The following is a 20,472-nucleotide window of genomic DNA, read 5'->3' as shown; positions in this document are numbered from 1 at the left end:
ACTTTTCTAAGTTTAATGTATTTAAAGAGTTTAAAATATTGTGAGTAATCCTGAGTTTCCTGAATATCTTAAATTTGTTATAACCCTGTAAATAAACTTTTTTGACATGAATCTTGATGGTTATTTTGTTCCACTAGCAATTTACAGACTAATTTTGTTCTGATAAAATTTGTTTGGTCTAATAGTTAAAGGGTTTTTACAAGGGCTATTTTTAACTTTTTAAGTTGAACAGCAATCCTGGATTTAGACCCAGTGGTTGACATACATACAATATAAAACTAAATTGTATCCTGTTATAAAGGTGTCTGCTAAATTCCAGAAAATAATCACTTCAGAAACAAATGTATTTTTATTGCTTAATACTGAAAATAATTTTTAACATCAAACTTTTTATGAATAAATTAAAATGACATGCTTTACTAAGTTGTGGCAAACTGTTTCACATTTGTTGTAAATAATTTCAATCTATTTTAAGACTTAAATTTTCAAATACTAATATAAACAAAAAATGGTCATAATTATGAATTTAACCAAACTTTAATTTTTAGGGAGTTATTTTAAAACCTCAAAACTTTTTAAATTAGTATAAGGGAGTGGAAAGTTGTAGTAAAATTTTATATTTTTCATTTAGTCTAAAACAGGGTTGCCACTAGTTTTTTCATAAATTTTTCCAGGTTTTTAAAAGTAAACATTTTTGGGTCTATTTTTAGTTTCAAGTAAATTTCTATGAAAGAAACTGTGTTAAATAGTACAAAAACATTTAAAAGATGCCTAAAGTTACTTTAAATGTGTTTTGTAATAAAAAAATTTTATGATGATGACAAAAAAATCTTATTTATATGATAGAATGTTTTGTGTCAAATTAAAATTTAAATACTGAAAATGTTAAAACTATTAAAAATTCCATGATTTTCCAGTTTTTTTTTGATCAAAATTCCAGGTTTTTCCAGGTTTTTTTCAAAATTTCTCAAGTTCCAGGTTATTTTTGCCTAAATTGTCGAATTCCAGGTTTATCAAGGTTTTCCCAGGCTTCCAGGTAAAGTGGCAATCTTGCTAAAATAACTCATATATTTTTTTATTAAATTAAAGAAATAATGAGAGCAAAATTATAAATATAATAATGTTAAATTAACTTTTTTTACTTATATTTTGCAAAATTATGTGTCTGTCAACTTATTGTAAACACACAAGTAGAAAATTCTAAATAAAAAAGTAATTTTAAACCTTTTAGTTAACATGTTATGTTTTATGTTGCACTTGCATAAATACAACTCTTTAAAATATACTTTGTTTAGCACTATTTCTTTACCACTACTATTATGATGTGAGCTGTGTAATTGAACTAAAATGGCTTGATTTTGTTTTGGTTTCATTTTATCAAAGCAGTGAATAGAAAGAAAATCAACATACAAATATTTATTTTCAAGTTTATCTTTATTGGCCGTTTAATTTGAAGCATAATCCGATTTTAGTTTTAGACATATGTTTAGAGATATTTTATTTTAAAAATGCAAGCTAAAAAATGCCAGCCTTACTTAAAAAGTCAAATAGTAAAAAGTTTTCAATAATCTTTTAACATACAAGAAATTCAATCTTTGTGTTTAGTTTTTAATAACTTTTGTAATTTTTAATGGTATTGTATATTGATAATGTAGTCTTTATTTTACTTTATTTTATTGTAAGTGTAATACAGACTGTACTTATCAAAAATTTGTATGTAACAAAACTATTTTTATTTAATTGTTTTAATTAAATTATATTACTTTTTATTATACTTCAATATTTTTAAAAAGTTGAGTTAGTTATCAACATTAATTAAGAAGAAATATTTGGATATTCATTCAATTCTATTATAATATTTTTTGAAGAAGAAAAATAAGACAATTATTTAACATTTTTGTGTCAAATAGAATAAAAAACATTGATTATAGATTGTAGATAAATTCTAAACAATCTTTTTAATTATTTAAAAACTTTTAAGAATTTTATATAAAGTTAAGTTTTTATTTTTGACTTTTCGTATCTAAACTTATATATTTAATACTTTGAATTGTTCGTACAAATTAAGTTTCCTTTTCTAGACTAAATATTAAAACGATCATTTAGAGTCACTTACGTACTTATTTATACCATTATATCTTTTAATGTGTAACTAAATTTTTTATTAGATATTAAAATAAGTTTCTGAATATTTTACACCTAAACTCACTATGAGACTCTAAACCAATATAACGGCATAAAAATATAAATTAAAATGTTTAATTTTCTAAGGCGTGTGGTTCAATGTGTTGAGAAAAATTACAATCGAGATTTTTCTTGTATTTATTTTTCCTTGTATTGTTACGAACGTTACTGTAGAACTTTTTATGTAATCATTTATCAGCAGTTTTTCAGCTTAACGTTATCAAACCTTTACTTTTTGACTTTTTTTAATAAAACTTTGTAGTTTTTTTTGAAATATTTGTATATTCAAATTTTAATTTTGTTACAAGTTTTCTATAAAATTAAAAAATTGCAAATTAATTTTTTACTTACTACTACGTTTCGGTGGCTTTTTAAAGTGTAATAAAATAGTAAATTGCACATAACAATGTTGCTTATGTATAATCTTATTAAAAAACAAACTTATTTGTGCACGAAAATATAATAAAAAATACTATGTTACATGTTTGTTATATCAAACATTTTAAACAATATAAAAAGTTTTATTTATTTTATTATAAAATTCTATTATTATCTTTAATTCAAATGACACAATAGTGTTGATAAACTATTGATGTTCGGCTCATATTACCTAACAACTTTTATGCAAGTATTTAAAACGGTTATAAATTTTTCATTCCTATAGTTTTTTACTACTGATATATTTATGTTTATTTTTCGCCTGTTTTGTTCAAGGAACATTTTGTTAAAAATTTAGTTGGAATGATTTAAAGAATAAGTTCATTTTTTTTTAATTAAGGAGATTTTTATTGAAAAAAAAGTATTTAATTTAAATAATATATATTTTTTTAATATAAGTTATAACTTTATTTTCAAAGTCCAGCCGAATTTTAGCTAAAATCCAATTAAAATCGTATCAAGATGTATTTTTATAATTTTGTATCCTGCATTACATTAGTTTTTAAACTAAGATCTAGCCTTATCCTTATCCAAGCAAAAACAAAACCTGTAAACAGCTTACTATGTATATATACTATCTTTATAAAAAACAAGTATTCATACTACTATAATTAATATCTTTATTACTTAGTCATAGTTTAAGCAAATTAAAAACAAACTAGTAAGAATGTTTTAAAAACTAGCCTATTATGTAGCACTAGTAAGAATGTTTTAAAAACTAGCCTATTATGTAGCACAAAAGTAGTAAATATTTTAATATAGTTAGCTTAAAAAAAACTTAAGTTTATTTTAGTAAAATTGTTCAAGTTTTAATCATACGTCTTTGTTTAAACATAAATAAAACAATTTTGTTCTTTAATATTTCTACAAGCAGTTCGTTTCTTCAAAAATTGAAAAAAAAACAAAAAGTTTGGTTTCAACTTTAGTTTATTACAAAAAAAGATCAAGTTCTAGAAAGGTCTCAACTAATAGTTCATTAATTTGTTTTTAAGCTATCCTAAAAATACCATCGGTAGCAGTTTTAGTTAAAAATGAAAATTTTACATTGACTTTTTACTAAAACTGAAAAAAATCCGATATTTAACTACTATCAAAAATTTTTTAAACTTTTATTTTAGATAGCAAATAATTTAATTCCAAAAAGAATATTTTTTTATATAAATTATTTTAACACCAAGGTGGTTTAGCAAAATCAATTATATTTTAAAAACGTTATTAAAACAACTTTACTTGATAAAAAATTCAAACTAAATTAACACATATTTTATAAAAACAAAACTTGTGATAAAGTTAATTTCATTGTTTAAAAATTTTCTCGATCTTGTGTAATTGCATAAGATTCTCTGGAATTTCATAAAACTCATTTTCATCAACATGATAACAAATAATGTCGGAGCAATTATTTAGATAGATTAATACTTTCACCTACAGATATTGCTGTATCAAGATAAATGAATTCTTTTGGTGCTTTTAAAGCAACAAACTTTTTGCAGACGTCATCATAAACTTCAAGGTTGTTCGCTCCAAAACCAACAGCAAATAATTTGTCTTTCACAGCAACTAACTCGTGACGAATTTTACTTTTAACCATGTCAGGCATTGATGTCCATTCATCACCGAACACGTCATATGCCTCTACCGCGCTTAATTCAATGTCAGCATTGTTGAACCCACCAGAAACTACTATACGTCCTTTGAAAACAACACAAGCGGCAAAATGTCTTGCATCATGCATGCTGGCAATTTCTTTACAACTTTTGTTCTTACAACCATCTTGTCTAATTTGTAGACAAGAACTAGTGACTTGGTTGTAAGGATATCGTTCGTGGTAGTAACCACCAAAGATGAACGTTTTATCCATGAAAGTACAAGAACAATAGAACTCACGATTACCGAACATATCAGGTAGTGTTTTACAGCTATTTGCTGTAGGTGAATCAATTTGCCCACAGTACCTATTTGTATGTCTATAACTCGTTTTGTTTTGAAATAGGTTTTCCTTATCTAACAAAACTTCTTTAATCATTTTATAACAATCTTTATTTTCCGTTAGTGATGAAGTTTTATCTAAAACATGTTTGAATGCGTGCTCTGATAACAATTCAAAACGAACTTTTTGTAACAGCTGGTTCGCATATTTGCAACGTTCTTCAATGTTGTGGTTTAACCACGAAACTGTTGCATTGAACACTTCAACTTCTGTGTCAATTTTCAGTCCGGAACTTCCAAGTATTTTTAATACAAGACTGAAGTTTAAATGTGAAAAGTAATTGTTTCGAGCAACCGTTGGAAAAAAACGTTCTATATAAATCAAAGATGACTCATAAATAGTACCTAGTTTGTAAATTTTAGCTATACTGCAATAAGTGAAAACATTTTCTTTAGTCATTTTGTTCATTATAAAAGTGGACATCTTTAGGCTTTTATCTTTATTTAACATTACCTTGTTGATTTCTAAAGCTGCTACCAATTCATTTTTTTCAAACTGTATTTCACCTAATGAAAAAATATTGTAAAGTTTGTACAAATCTGTATGCAAAATAATATCCTTTTTGAATATTTATGGAAATCATTAGTTCTCTAGTAATATTTTATTGATATCTAAATATGTTGAATTTTTAACTATTCTTTTCATTATTATGAAGCTTAAAAAATGTTTTTATTAAGAAATTACTTATTAGGAGAATAAAAGGCTTTAATAATGGTATAAAACATTTTTTTAATAAATAAATAAACCTTTTGTAAAAAAGTATCTTTTAAGACACAATAGTTAAAAGACTGAACAATTTTTTTTGTTTCAGTACGTTTAAAATTGTTTGAATATCTATTTACTTTATAACTATCTAAGTTAACTATAACTATTTCATATACTACTTTATAGCTATTTGGGTTATTTTGAAAATAAATTTTTATATTGTTGCTTATATAGTTTTTTTAAAAGAGTAATAACTGTTTCTTTGAATTTTTTAATAAAGTAAACCATTTTAAAATTATTAAACGTAGATTTTACAATGTAAATATACTCTTTTTATTGAAATTAAAACATAAAATTAAGTTGGTCAAATGCTTTAAATTAGTAATTACGACATAAAAAATTGACATTAAAAAATAAAAATTGATTAAAAAATGTAAAATTTATGAAATATGATTTTTTCATCCTACCTTGGTTAGAAACTTCATTAGAAGATTTCGATATATTTTCTTCAAAATATTTTAGTGCATTTTTCTTAAATATATCAACCAAATTATACATGGCTGGCAACTTAACTATTAAAAAAAATAACTGAAAAACTAAATTTATAGTTTGTTTTCAAAAAACTCTGATCAATTATTTATAAGCAATTAAAAAAAAGCAGATATAAAATTTTATTTAACTTATTAATTTTTCCTCAGTTTTATGCTAAACTTAATCCTATAAAAGGCACAATATATGTTAAATTAAATTAATAGTAAGCTTTTGTATCTTGATAATTTTTTGATCAGGATTTTAGGTATGTAAACAATAATTTTGTTCATCTATAAACATTCCTTTTTAAGAATTACATCAATCTTGTGACAAATAGGTGTCTTAAAATCATATATCTTAAAAAATCGTTGTACTATAAAAACTAAATATATAACTGTCCAGTTAGTTAAAAAAAATTCTATCAATGGTGTTGTCGATTTATAATATATTAATATCATTATTTAAAAATGCTTATAAATGTGTATTTACTTTGGAAACATCTTGAACTTTTGGCACTACTACGACAACTAATCTATGTTTAATATTTTAGCCAAAATTTTAATGAACTAAAATTGCAATTCTTCTGGCTACTTAGAATTATCTAAAGATGATATTATTTAATTTGTATCATTTCAACAAAGCAACATGACTAGATTTAATAAGAAAAAAGCATTGTTACATTTTTGTTTAAAACTAAAAATAAAACAACAATAAAACAAACTCTTTTGAATATAGACTATATAATTTACTATAATTAAATTGAAGATTGAATAAAAAATATTTGTGGCCCTACTGACTGTAATTTAGATTTTTTTAAAACTTCACAAGTTGTCATTCTTTGAACGCGAGAAAACAGAACCTAGCCTTACAGCAAACTAGCCTGAGTCAGCCAGTTTTAATGATTACTTAAAATATTGATGTGCTAAAACTTGAATGAAACACTAAAAGTAACAAAAGAATAACAGTAGTACTTAAAGATATAGTTTTTAAATTAGTGTTTGATTTTCAAAAAAGGTCACCTAGCCTGAGCTATGCTTTATGACAACAAAGCAACCCTGTAACAAGCAAAAATTGCTTTTTACCACTTTAAAAAATTGAATTTATTTTTACATAACAAACAAAAGTTTAGACTTAATTGGTCTTTTAGTGAGTTTTAGTTTCTTGTTTATATAAAATTTTCAGCCATTAATTTTTTTTTCTATATCTAATAGTTAAAGGAGCTTTTGTAAAATTTGAAATATTTAGAGTAAAAAACCTAAGAAAAGGTTGCAAAAAAATTTTAGATGTTTTCCAAAAAAAAAACCTTTATATACACATCTATATTAATTGTATTACAAAACAGTTCATACCACTTTCAAGATGAAATAGCTTCACTGAATTTTAGTAGTTAACTAAAAATTTGTGTTTGAATAAATTACTTAGAATTTACAAGTACAATTTTAAATTTTTATTATTAATTTAAGTTTTTAATCCGTGCTGCATAAGTTTTTTTGGTAAAACTAGTCCGACGAAAAGAGAAGTTTTACAAAATCTGATTGAAATATGACAAGGTAAAAACATTTATAATTCTCAACTATAGATTTGAAGCAGTAAATAAATGATGACTTCAATAACTTTATTTCAACTATGCAAAACTTGGCACAATGAACATTTTAACAATTTTAGAAAATAGATATTTATACAAGTTGATTTTTAATTAAGTAAAAGTGTATTCGAATTATTCCACTGAAAACTGATCTTAACTTATAAATGGTCAATGATAATAAAGTTATAAAAATGCAAAGAAAAACATAAGTAGTTTTTTTATTAGTTAAATACACTACATACACAAAAAAATTCAAAAAATAAACATAGCTACAAAAACTATAGTTAGTTATATTTATTTGCTTTGAAATTTTGAATATTATAAAACTTGTTGAGATTTAATACTATGACAATATTATTATTAAAATGTATACTAACAATTTCATTTTAAAATTTTTTAAAGTAAATTTTAATTTTCATAATAAAAACAGAGTTTAAAGCACGGTGAAAAGTGATTGATACATCTCTAGATTGATCATAGGTTTTTATCATTAATTGCTTTTAAAATTTAAACAAAAATTCATAAAAACTATTTTAAAGCATTATACAAGTAAAAACTTTGTATTGTAATTTAAAGAGACAGTGTTTATAAAATACTAAAAACTCACAGTAAATAAAAAAGTATTAATTCAAACAAAAAAAATATTTCATTTGTGAAATTGTTCAATATATTTTCGCAAAGGTAATTATTTTTTACTTAAACATACTAGAGCTAACAAAATCTATCATATTAATCATAAAATAAACAAATAAATTCATTGAAATTTTCCTATTTTAAAAACTGTCGCCACTGGAGGTAGTATCATCTGATTCTTAATCGTTATTGGCTGAAATTTCATCCAATTATCCACCAACTTCATTGGTCGAAACTCCATCAATCTCATTCAACACAAACCAGTCAATGTGATTGGTTGAAATACAGATGTTGATAGGAATTGACACTTGGTGGCAGTATTGTCTTGTTGCTTGGCTACCTGTGAAGAGTTAATGTAAAATGGGCGTTTGAATACAATAATTTATGTACAGTATAACTGTAAGAAATGAACGATAAAACTTGGTGACTTTAACGAAACAGTTAAATATTTAGATTACGTTGACCACTAATTATGATATGTGAACTATAAATCAAAATCTAACGAAACTCAAACTCAAAAGCTTTGAACTGAAACATTTTTGGCAATTTTTAAAACATAATCATTAAACGTGATTGAATCCAGAAAAAGTGCGGCCTGTTAAGGGGTAAATGAGGACCAGCTTAGGTGGTTTTATCAAAATAAAAACAATTTCTGAATACAGTAGTACTACATGAATTTACAACCAGCATCTATAGTTATATATATTGCAACATTAAGTTTAAATATTTATAAAACCTACTCTTTGATCTCATGGGATTTCCAGAATGTAAGAGATGATCTGATGCAAATTGACATCTTCCGGCTTCTTAGAAATAATTCCCTGTTTAGTAAAAATATAAACTTATTATAAAAACAAGTTAACAATACTCTACCACGTAATTCTTATTAAAACTTTTATTCAAATATGAGCTTGTACTTTTTAGCTTAAAAAATAAAAATTTTTGTACATCATTGCTAGCATGTATGTTAAAAGTATTAATTATGTTCACACAGCAGATAAGCATAAATACACATACTTACACACGTATTGCATATACATTGGGGAGCTATAAAAAGGTGTTATTTTTTTAGTTTTTAGCTGTATTTTTTTATATTCATGAATTATCATAAGAGCACCTTGGGCAAAGTGATTCGAATAAACTCTTAGAGAGACTTGGCTTGGTTTTTTCTGAAAACACCCCGATGTAAACTGTATGGGACTATAAAAATTCGAATTTAAAGTTGAAGTTGCTTAAGATGTGGCAATTATCACAAAGAAACATTTTAGGGAATTTAATTTGATTTGAAGAAAGTTTCACAGATGCACTTATGTTTTTTTTTAAAAAACTTAAAGCTAACAAAAAATAAGAAATTACAGTAAGTTAAAATAAAAGCTTCTGTGAAACTTTCTTTAAGTATTTTTAAATTCTGCACAATGAATTTTTGTTATAACTACCACATGTGAAACTAATTTAGACTTGAAACTTCAAAACTATATTTTTAAGTTCTATACTTTTATGCTAAGGTTGTTTTCAAAAAATAAGCCAAGCTATAAGTCTATTCAAATCAATTCAAACTTTGCCACAGATGGTCTTACGATATTCAATGTATACAAAAATGTAGAGCTGAAAACTCAACAAACCTGATTACTTTTTAACAAGCATATGGAATATATGTATTTTAAATACGTGTGGCTTTCATTTGTTTTAAATCTGCCACACACAAAATTTATTTAAGATTGTGGGTAAAGTGTATTGCCACAACTGACCTTGTTTTCAAAGCTGCTATAAAGACAACTACTTTGCAAATTTAATAATTTTAGCTGTTTGACTTAATTTGTAAATTATAATTTAAGACAATCGAAGTGTAAGAGGTAAAGAAATTATAGCTCCTAGATTTAAAAAAATCATTTAGCCAAAATTCTAAAATACTTTTTTTTGATTGTAATTACATTGAAAACTTACAAAAACAAGCAAACAAATTACTTGTTAGTCTAGCCAACTTTAAATCAAATGTATAAAATTTACAACAAGTTACACTTAAACATGTTTAAAACAAATAAACTAGCTTCATAAAGAAATAAGAAACAGCATTTCTGGGTGTTTTCTGATGTATTCCTCCTTTTGTAGTCTCTGCCATATCTATAAAGTTTTAATGTTAAAGTTTACTTTAACTGTACTTAAAAGTACTTTAAATTACTCAAATGTAAATAAAACATCATTGAAAATAATTTTTGTTCTTAAGAATAAAATTGTTTGTTAAATGTAAAAGAAAACTGCAAAATTTATGGTAATGCTTTTGCTTAAGCATAAACACCTAAAAAGTTAAACTTTTAGTGTGGTAAACAGAAAAAGTTAAATATTTATTCTACCAAAAATTACTTAAAAATCTTTTATCACTTTTAACTTAAATAAGTCTGCAATAAAAATGAATATTAATTTACTAATGGTTGTTATAAATTGTACAATGCAAATAGTTAACAATCAAAGTGCAACAAAAGCTTTAAAAAGTTAGACTGTGGGTTTTTTATCATCAACCCTCTGTTTAACTATCTATATTCAGGCCAATGTTACTTCATTGCACAATTGACTACTAAGTTTTCTAACAAACAGCTATGTTTGAGAATTTCAGGTATTGTTTCACCAATCAAACTTATTTCGAATACTTTTTAACCAGTCAAAAATTTCTATAACTTCTTAAGGCTATTTGAGGTCTAACTGTTTTATTTAAAAATTTAATTACCAATTACTGGTAAATTATATACTATTTTTAACTAATTTAACTTATTACTATTTTTGTTCTTCTTACTATCACTGTTAATCCTTACCGTTAGTTGGTAACTATTTTTCTTTATATTATTAAAGTTGTTTCTTTATTTCCTTTATGTTTTTTAGTATCACTGTTACCCCTTACCCTTATATGGTGGTTACTTTATAAATAATATTTTTTATTCTTGTGGAAAATTGTCACTTATGCAAAATTGACCCTTGGTGAAAAATTGTGCAATTGTAAATTTCGTGCAAAAGTGACCCATCATCAGGCACATATGTTTTTTGCTAAAAATTCCCTTAGTGCAAAAGTGACTTTTTGTGTATATTTGACCTTTATTCAAAATTTTCATTGTGCATATTTGACTCATACCACACCTTATGAAAACATATAGAGATTATTTTTTATTAGCAATTTTTAGAAAACTAAAACAGCTAAAATACATATTTTCCTTGTTTTTTGTGCTAATGAAATCAACTTTCAAAATAAAAATTGTATGATCATAAAATGCCATACTGTTGTATTAAGAAAACATAATAATGTAAGCATTTTATGACTGATATTTCCAAAAATCTAGAAAACTATTTAAGGTCATACCAGCCATAAGGGGGTAAACATTGCTTATTACAGGTGAATCTTATAATGAAGACTTTTATCTTAGCTATCAAACATTTTAGATAAAAAAAAAACACTTTTTAGGTATAAGCAATCAAAGTTTGTGAGCTCAATACGTTGCTTATAAAACAAGTTATCAAAAAAAAGTTAAAAAAATATTCTTCTTTATTTTTACTTATCTTCTTCACATTTTTACAGATAGTTCATTACTAACATTTGAATCTTATTAAAGCAAAAACTGTTTAAATTTGAAAAAATTAAAACATTTTTTAACATAATTTAAACTGTTTTTGATTTTTCTATTTAAGACAATTATTTTTAAATTCTATATAACTGGCTTGTGACAATGTTAATTTTAAAACTTAACAGGTTCTAAATAAAAGCCAATCAATGTTAGTTTTTGTAAAAAACTATTGGACCTTTCGCTTACATTACAATTTTTCCAATATTAAAACTACTCTTACAAATAATTTCTATTAATTTAAAAAATTAGATTGTATAAGTTAAAAGTACTTACAAAATCACACCCTCGAAATCTAAATAACAATTATTATTTGCAATTTTGGTTATCCCTTTCAAGTGTAACATATTGAAATCTCAAACTTTGATTAGTTGCACTTAAGTTAATTGTAAAACAGCTTAAAAGGAAATTAAATTTTACTTAAAAAACCAACAAAAAATCAAGCTTTATAAAAATACTTTACCCTTCTATAACTTAAAAATGGACTAATTTCAACAGTAGCATCTTGCAATGACAACTTATGTTATCTCAGTAAATAGGCTTAACAATATTTATTCAAAATTAGTTAATTAGTAAAATACAAGTAATGTAAAAAAAATTCTTGGTAGTTTAAAAAAAAATTGCAAATTAAGGTCTAAAATTTTAACCAAAATAATAAATAAAAATGCTAAAATATAAAACTTATTAAAAGCTCTCGTAATTACGTTTAACAGTGCAATTACAATTTATCTTAACAATTAGTACAGTTATTTAAGAAACCAGTTTAAAGCATTGTAAAAAATGTAAACAAATTAAGAGAAAATTAATTAAATTTTCACTTAAACTAAAAAAAATTTACTCGGAATGTAGTCAGTTTAACTTGTTGATCATCAGATTAAGCTCCCAAATTGTATTTATTTGGCTGCTAATCAAGGGGCCTCCTTGCCTCCAAATTTAAGTGTTTTATAAGTGCTGCAATTTAGTTTACTATTATGACGTGATAATACTACTAGAGCTAACATTCAAACTTTTCCAGAACTGGTTTAGTTTTCAAAAATGTCTTTATGTAAATTAAGTTAGTTTAAAATTATTTCAAAATAATGTTATTTAAAATTTGACTTAAAGATGTTTATCTAAACTTATAAAGTTTCTTTGATACTTGACTTAACTCTTAAGTTTTTTATAAAATGAATGTATAACAGATCTTTTATACTTGATTTTTATTTCAACTGTATCATAAAAGTTTCTAATTAAAACACTTTTTGTTTAAGATGAGATGCATGACAATTACTTTTATAAATTGAATAAGTTTGACAGTCTCAACAAAACAAGTTTTATAAATGGACATGACATCAAAAAAACAAGTTGCATTAATTATTTTAAAGAAAATAGAAGTTTGTAAAATAGTAACGAAAAATGTGCCTAAATCTTTAATGCAGTTTAGCACAAGCAGGTTAACTTAGTTTGACATTTTGTAAAGTGAAGAAAGTTTTAAAGTAGAAATTTTTTATTAATTATTATGCATTGCATAATATACAGCGGTTATATAATTTTATGAATAAAATGTTCTTTTTTACTTCTCTGGAAAAATGGTTATTCAGGCATGTTTATAGATAAATCTTACCCAACGTGCCTGGATAAGTAAATAAGCTCTGTATATGAATATCAGTTTTACATTTTCATTTGATGTATTAAAGTTTCCATTGAAAATGTTAAACATTATTTGTAAACTGAAAATTTTAAACTTTTTTTCCAAATTTGTTATTTTTTTCAAAAACTTATGGGTATTTGTTTAGCAATTTAAGCACACACTCATATGACTCAAAGAGCCCAAATGAAACCTAACCTGATTATATTCCTAGAATAAAGCAAGAAATTTATATTAGGATTTTAAAATCAATAACAACCAACTATTTCAATAATAGTGGAACTTTAGAGCATAGGGGGTTTGACATATTTTTATTAGTAAAAATAACATTGGATCTTATATGAAAGCTTAAAGTACAAAGTACAAGCCAGTTTTTATAGAATTAAAAAATATAATTTAACTTTTGAGATATTGTAATTTTTATAAAAAAGTTCTGATACAAACATATGGACCGCAAATTCTTAGGGGCCAATATTCTCAGAAAATTTAAGATCACTAAAAACCTATCTTCTCCTTCATTTTTTGAGCTAGAGACCTCAAATTTTTAGGAAACGTTTCTTTTATAATTTAAAAGACTTTAAATGTTAGAATTTTACAAATATTAAAAAATAAAAATTTTAGATAAAAAAACAAAAAATAGGTGGTTATTTTTAATAAAAATTTTATTTTTCAAAATTAAAAAATTTGCTTCATTCAATCTTTTTAAAATTTAATAATACACTATCTGTAAAAACTTGAAGAAGATTACTTAAAAAATGAAGGAGGAGATAGATTTTTAGTGAAATGGCCTTTTTTTGCGTTTTTAGTTTGCGCCTTCCATTAGGAACCTATTGAGGTCACCGACTTTGATTGCTCATATCTCAAAAAATACTGTGAATTTTTTCAAGGGGTTTAAAATGTCTGAAAGCTCAGATAAAACTCTATAAAATAATACAAACTTGTAAAAATCAAGGTGGACCCCCCTATGCCCTTAATCATCTAAAAAACATGCAAGTTGAAGAAAAAATCTGTCCTGACACTTAAAAATCTTAAAATTATCCTGGGTCAGCCTGAGTTAAAAAAAATACATATCCTGATATACAATGGTTAAGTGGCAACCCTGTGTTATATTTTTTTTTTTTGAAAAAAGTTTTCAATTTTGTGTTTTAACCAGCTTGAGCGCATATGGAAGGGGGTAAGACATTTTTCTTAAAAAAATTATCATTGACTTATATATGAAAGCTTTTAAGTATAAACTATAAGTCTGTATAAAATATTAAATCTTCATTAATTTTTAAAATATAGTCATTTATCTAAAAATTTTGGATATCAACTAAAAGGCAATAACCTTTTCATGGTCTATTTACTCAACAGCTCTAAAATTATTAAAACCTATCTTTTCCTTCTTTTGTAATCAATTGACCTCAATCTTTTGGAAATATTTTTTGCAAGAAAAATTCTATTGTAAAAATTGAAAAATTAATATGACTACATGAAAAAAAACTTTTTTATAAGAGTTTTTAAGAATAAAAATAAATAAAAAAGAAAGAATAGCAATTAAATATAAAGAACTTTTGTTTTATCTATATAAAGGCTTCTTAAGTGTAAGCAATGTATTGCTTAAATCTCAATATGAAAAAAATACTCAAAACTAAAAAAAAATACATAAGAATTCTTTGCTATTTTAAGTTAACATTTTACTCAAATTTTTTTTGAAATATTGCTTAAAAACAGCAGAAGAAATGTTATCTATAAAATAGTCTTTTTTTGCCTTTTCTAACTTGGCCCTTACATAGGATACCTATTAAACTAACAAACTTTGTTCCCTCATACTTCAAAATCTAATAAAAGTTGTAAGAAAAGGGTAAAAACATATGTTAGCTGAGTTTAAGATCTTTAAAATAAAATATACATGTAAATAAACTATCTAAACCCCCTATGACCTTAAACCAGTTTTTACTCACTGTGATGTGACCATTTATGGCCTCAACAGTTAATGCATGTAAACTAAACTGATAGCATACAGTTCCATTCAAACTAATAAAAACTAAAATAATGTGATATATTATAACAATTTAATAAGTTTCTTTAGTTTAATAACAACATCAATACTTACTTTCACCCTCTTTAATAATAAACATTTTTTAAATGAAAAGACAAGCAAAAAAAAGTTGTTTACATTATGTAATTACATGAAGTTTTAGTAATTGTAAGTGCAGTAATTTTGTTAAATACAAAGTTATTTATTTGACCTTTCTAACCTAACTCTAGTAGTATCAGAAGTAAATTTTATTTAAATGGAGAAAAAAACTATTTATCCATAAAACTTTTGGTGTCTTATTATCTGACAAAAACTTTCAAAATTTAAATTCAAATCTGGTATATAAAATGTTATTTGTTGATATATAATAGCATTTGTTAATATTGACAATATTTACCCTTAATGGCTAAAAATTTATATGGGTTTGAATAACAAATACAAACTAATAAAGTCAACAACAGTGGCTAATGGAATTTTAGAAATTTCTTTGTTTCAGGTTTCTTACCTCTTTGTAGTAGAAAACAAATTGTAGAGGTATAGAAATTATTTTAATAATGTAAAATTACTTAATAGGTATGATACTACTTTAAATGTATTTCAAAAAATAGAACTCCAATTTTTATTACTTTATATAAAAGTTAGTTCTTATCTTTATTGTTTTTTATTTTCAAAATAACAAGATTTTTAAATTGTTTTCCTATAGTATAAAGTTTTTTGTAAACATCAAATTCCAACTTTTTTAGAATTCTAGGTGAAATGTCCACTTATTAGGGATACTAAATGGATAAATTACTTAAGTATACATAGATTTGATAATTAATCATACTCACCAATTTATTAAATTTTTCAAAATATTTATAACAGTGAGCCTGAGATTTTAAACAACCACCCTCGTTGGTCAAAATATGTGACAATCAAAATTAATTTGTTTTTGCCAATTTAAAAAAATATTAACTGAAATAAATTTGTCCATTTTAACAAACATATTTTCAAAAAAATAACTGGAATAAGATAACTTTTTAAAAGTTAGGCACAAGGGGTTTGAAAAGACTTAAATATTAAAATTAAATTAGCAACAAGCCTAGAAAATCTGGTTTCTTTAACAATTTTACATAGAAAATAATAAGTGTTAGAATAGATTTTACACAGAAAATATTTTTAAATAATTAAATAATAATTAGTTGTTAAACACTTTTAAAGTATTATTATTGTAACTTTTCAGTAAGTCAATTTTTTTTATCTTAATATTAAATGTAACATAAAAAAATTTAGTCTTGAAAAAAAATCCAAAAATAATTAACTCTGTATTTAGGTAGCTTATTAAAGAAAAGTAAATAGGTTAATATAAAAATTTTGCATCGTATTACACAATAAAATTAATAAGAGACATAAATATATGTTAAGGCCATGGGGGGAGAAGGGTCAAACATTTTTTTTACAAAAGTTATTTTTAGCTTTTATATGAAAGCTTTAAGTACAAACTACAAGCCAATCTTATAGAATTCAAAAATATTGTATAACTTTTGAGATATTTAATATTTTGTAAAAAATTTCAGATATAAACATATGGACTGCAACTTTTATTTGGATCAATTTTCTTGGACCTTTAAAAATTCACTAAAAATCTATCTCCTCCTTCATTTTTCAAGCAATCTTCTTCAAACTTTCAAAGGTATTCCTTTAACAAAAGGAAAAAAAAATTTACTTTAGAATTTAAGTAATTAAAAAAAAAAATTATCACAAAAATTTAAAAAAAAATGTGTTTTTTTTTATCAAAAAATTATTTTTTACAGAAAAATTTTTTAAATCCCTAAGTTTTTTTTTTGTTATTGTATAAAGATTAGACTGTGAAAGTTTGAAGAAGATTGCTTGAAAAATGTAGGAGATAGATTTTAAATGAAATAATCTTTTTTTGCTGTTTTAGTTTTCCCTTCCCATAAGGAAAGGATTATGCCCAACTTTGACTGGTCATATCTCAATAAATAATTTGAATTTTTTAAAACGATACAAAGCATCTTGAAGCTTAAAAAAAATCTTTAAAATAAGATCACTTTGTAAAAAACATGGTTTACACCCCTCACCCCTATGGGCTTAAAAATCAATACTCTGATACAAAAATAAAATTACCAGCCCATTATGAACTACCTCTATGAACGTTATATTAATACTATGAAGCTAACTATAAGTGTATAAAACAGAAGTAAACTTTTTCTAAATACTTTATAGTTAGCTTAAAACAAAGCATTTTGAATTTATTTAATAAAAAATTGCAATGTTCAAAACAAACTAGGAATATTAAATATGTTGAATGTCTTTAGGATTTTGATGCAAAAATAAGATGTTGAAACATTAAAAAAAACTGTTCAAATAACTTTTATTTCTAATCAATAAAATATTGTAAACCACAATATAACTAGTTCTAAACTAGAATATATCAGCTCAGAGTTAAGAAAAATCTTCTAATAAATTTAAATATATATAACAAAAATTTGTTTAAAATCCCAGGTTTTTAAAGGTTGTTTAGTGATTTTTGATCAAAATTCCTGCATTTTCTAGGATTCCAGGTTTTATGACAAACATGTAGCAACTAACATAGTTATTAATACAACTATAAACATAAGAAAATTAAGTAAAAACATTTTAAATTGGTTTTAAGTAAGACTTTTCTATATAAATTGTAATTAAAACTAAAATTAACAAAATTTTGTCAATAAGAATATTTAAAAACAATAAATCCAAATGTAAATTTTGAGTAAAACTTCATTTTAACTTATAATTCATTTTTGATTTAGTCATGTTTACATATAGGTCTTGTTGTTGTAAAAACAACAAATTTTCAAATTTATTTTTTCTCAAATTTAAAATTTAGTAATTTGTGAAAAAACAACAAGCTGAAATTAGTGAAGAATATAAATATTTTATTAAGCTTTATCATAGTTCAGAATAAAATCAATATTATTTTTACTTACAATAACCTTTACCAACTATGAATTTCCTAACTTGTTGACTAATTTTAGATTATTTTGATTAGAAATATAGGTAATAAATAACAGTTTTAAATAAATAAAATTAATAAATAAAATAACAGTTTGGTCCTAAATTAATTTAAACTAAACAACATAAAAAAAATAAAATTCATAAATATAGATGTAATGTAAAAAAGTTATTGCAAACACTTAGAGATATATAATGCAGTTTCAAGTTATTCTTTAAAATAGTTCACAAATTTAAATAACACTATCAAATACCTTTCATTGGCTTGCCTTGCACTGTATTTCTGTCCAGCAGCATTAAAAGAATGTCATGCTGTATTTCTGAGCATGCGCAGTGATAAAACAAACAGGTTACCACAAAAATTTTACACAAAGTTTTTTGTTAACCAGGGATTAGTAATACCAGGTTTGAAAAAAATCGTAACCAAAGTTAAATGTTTATAAACAGTTTCAACATTTTTATGAAACTTACAACATTTATTTTGAACTTAACATAGTGTTTAACATTGTTTTAAAAAATTAAAAATCTAATACTTATCAAGCTTTATTTATTCTAAAAATCGAATTTAAGTTAGTTGAACTTCAAATTCCAACAAAAGTTAATTTTAGCATCTGACACTTTAAATAAAAATTTTTTTCTTGCTTTGTACATTTCTTTATCGCTATCATGATTTTTTTGTTTAGAAATTATTATTTGATAAAACAATGTTTTCCATGTATTAAATTGAAAAGAATTAAATTGAAATAACTAAATATAATTATTATTTAAAACAGTGTATCACAAGTTAAAAGTGTATGATTGTATCATTATTTCTTTTAAATGTATTGAAAAATTAAATTTAACATTTTCTGTAAAAATTTAAAAAATATATAGATTGTACTACGAAAAATAAATAAATCTTTAATGACTGTAATTATTAAAAATTATTTAGATTTCACATTTTCAATAAAAACTAGAAAGTAAAACTCTATTGTTTTTTAAAAATGTAAAAAGTTTTAAAACTTGGACCTTCTTAACGACTAAACTATCTAAGTAAAATATATAATAACAAAATCTTAATCTTCTAAACTCTGTATATAAACAATAATTATAGTTATCTATGTCTAAATAATACAAAGGAATGCGAGTTTTTAATGTGTTTAACAATTAATGTCTTCGTTTTAATAAAAGATTAAACTTTAAAACATTGCAATAATATCATTTTAACAATGGTCAGTGACTAAGTGTATAAATTTTAAATAGTCTAAATATAAAAATGAGTCTTTTTTTAGATTTACTAAGATAAAAACTATGTAGTTTACTACAAAAATGTTTACAAGTATAAAACACTAACCAAACAAGCCCTTGCCATATTTGCCATATTTTATAGCATTTCGTTTGTGCTTATGTGAATGTAATGTTAAGTCACATAAATAGCTATAAAGTATAAAGTATGGAAAATATGGTCAAGCCAAATAAAGAATTTGTACGTATATTGGAACTTATGTTTATAGTTTAACTGTAATTAATTAAATAGATATGTGTTCAAATTTTTAAAAGTTCTTTAAATACTAGTTTGTTATTTGAAGCTGTTATTGAAAACTTTTGTGTTGATAAAATTCGGTAGTAAACTTTTTGTAACTTATGAATAAAGTTTTTATTTATTTTTATTAAGTTTCTACGGAAAAGTATGCAGCTCTCATACCAAGAAAAATAACAGCAGCTTTACAGAGAGATACTTTGTTTGTTTCAAAATAGTACTTAGCGATTTGTTTTGTCACTAACAATCAGTTTTTATCTGAACAAACTGTAGTTATGTAGATTTGATTAGGTTAAAGACTTTTTAAATGTTTTACTAGTGCAAAATTTTTGAAAATATTCAGTTATAAAATAAAATGCTAAAGTAAAATTAGTGTACTATTTAAATCATATTTGTAATTTGCTACTGGTATTGATGTATTAATTTTTTAATAAACTTAGTATTTGAAAAAAAAACTTTATTAGGTTTAAAGTCTAACGAATTATTCCCATACTTTTAAAAAGTAGACAATTCAGAGGTTTAATTTATTAAACTATTTTTCATCAATTTATATATAAACAAGAAATAACGGGATTTTTTGTGATAACAGTTATTTGTTTTAAAAAACTTGCAAACTGGTAATGTGAAAACTTATAATGTCA

General features: G+C 23.8%; 1 long non-coding RNA gene across 1 annotated transcript; it reads right to left on the bottom strand.

Annotated features, from left to right (window-relative positions):
- Positions 1-7,866: 7,866 nt before the first annotated feature.
- LOC145847887 (uncharacterized) lies at positions 7,867-12,624 on the bottom strand. Its single transcript, XR_014371588.1, has 4 exons — positions 12,510-12,624; positions 10,115-10,187; positions 8,807-8,887; positions 7,867-8,406 (listed from the first exon to the last, which is right to left on the bottom strand). It is a non-coding gene; the product is annotated as an uncharacterized LOC145847887 (long non-coding RNA).
- Between the last annotated feature and the right edge of the window lie 7,848 nt (positions 12,625-20,472).

The sequence above is a fragment of the Thalia democratica genome, chromosome 1, assembly GCF_965202585.1.
Source record: "Thalia democratica chromosome 1, ktThaDemo2.hap1.1, whole genome shotgun sequence".
NCBI lineage: Eukaryota > Metazoa > Chordata > Thaliacea > Salpida > Salpidae > Thalia > Thalia democratica.
Note: the sequence above shows the minus strand (reverse complement) of the source record. Positions and strands in the feature narration are given on the sequence as shown.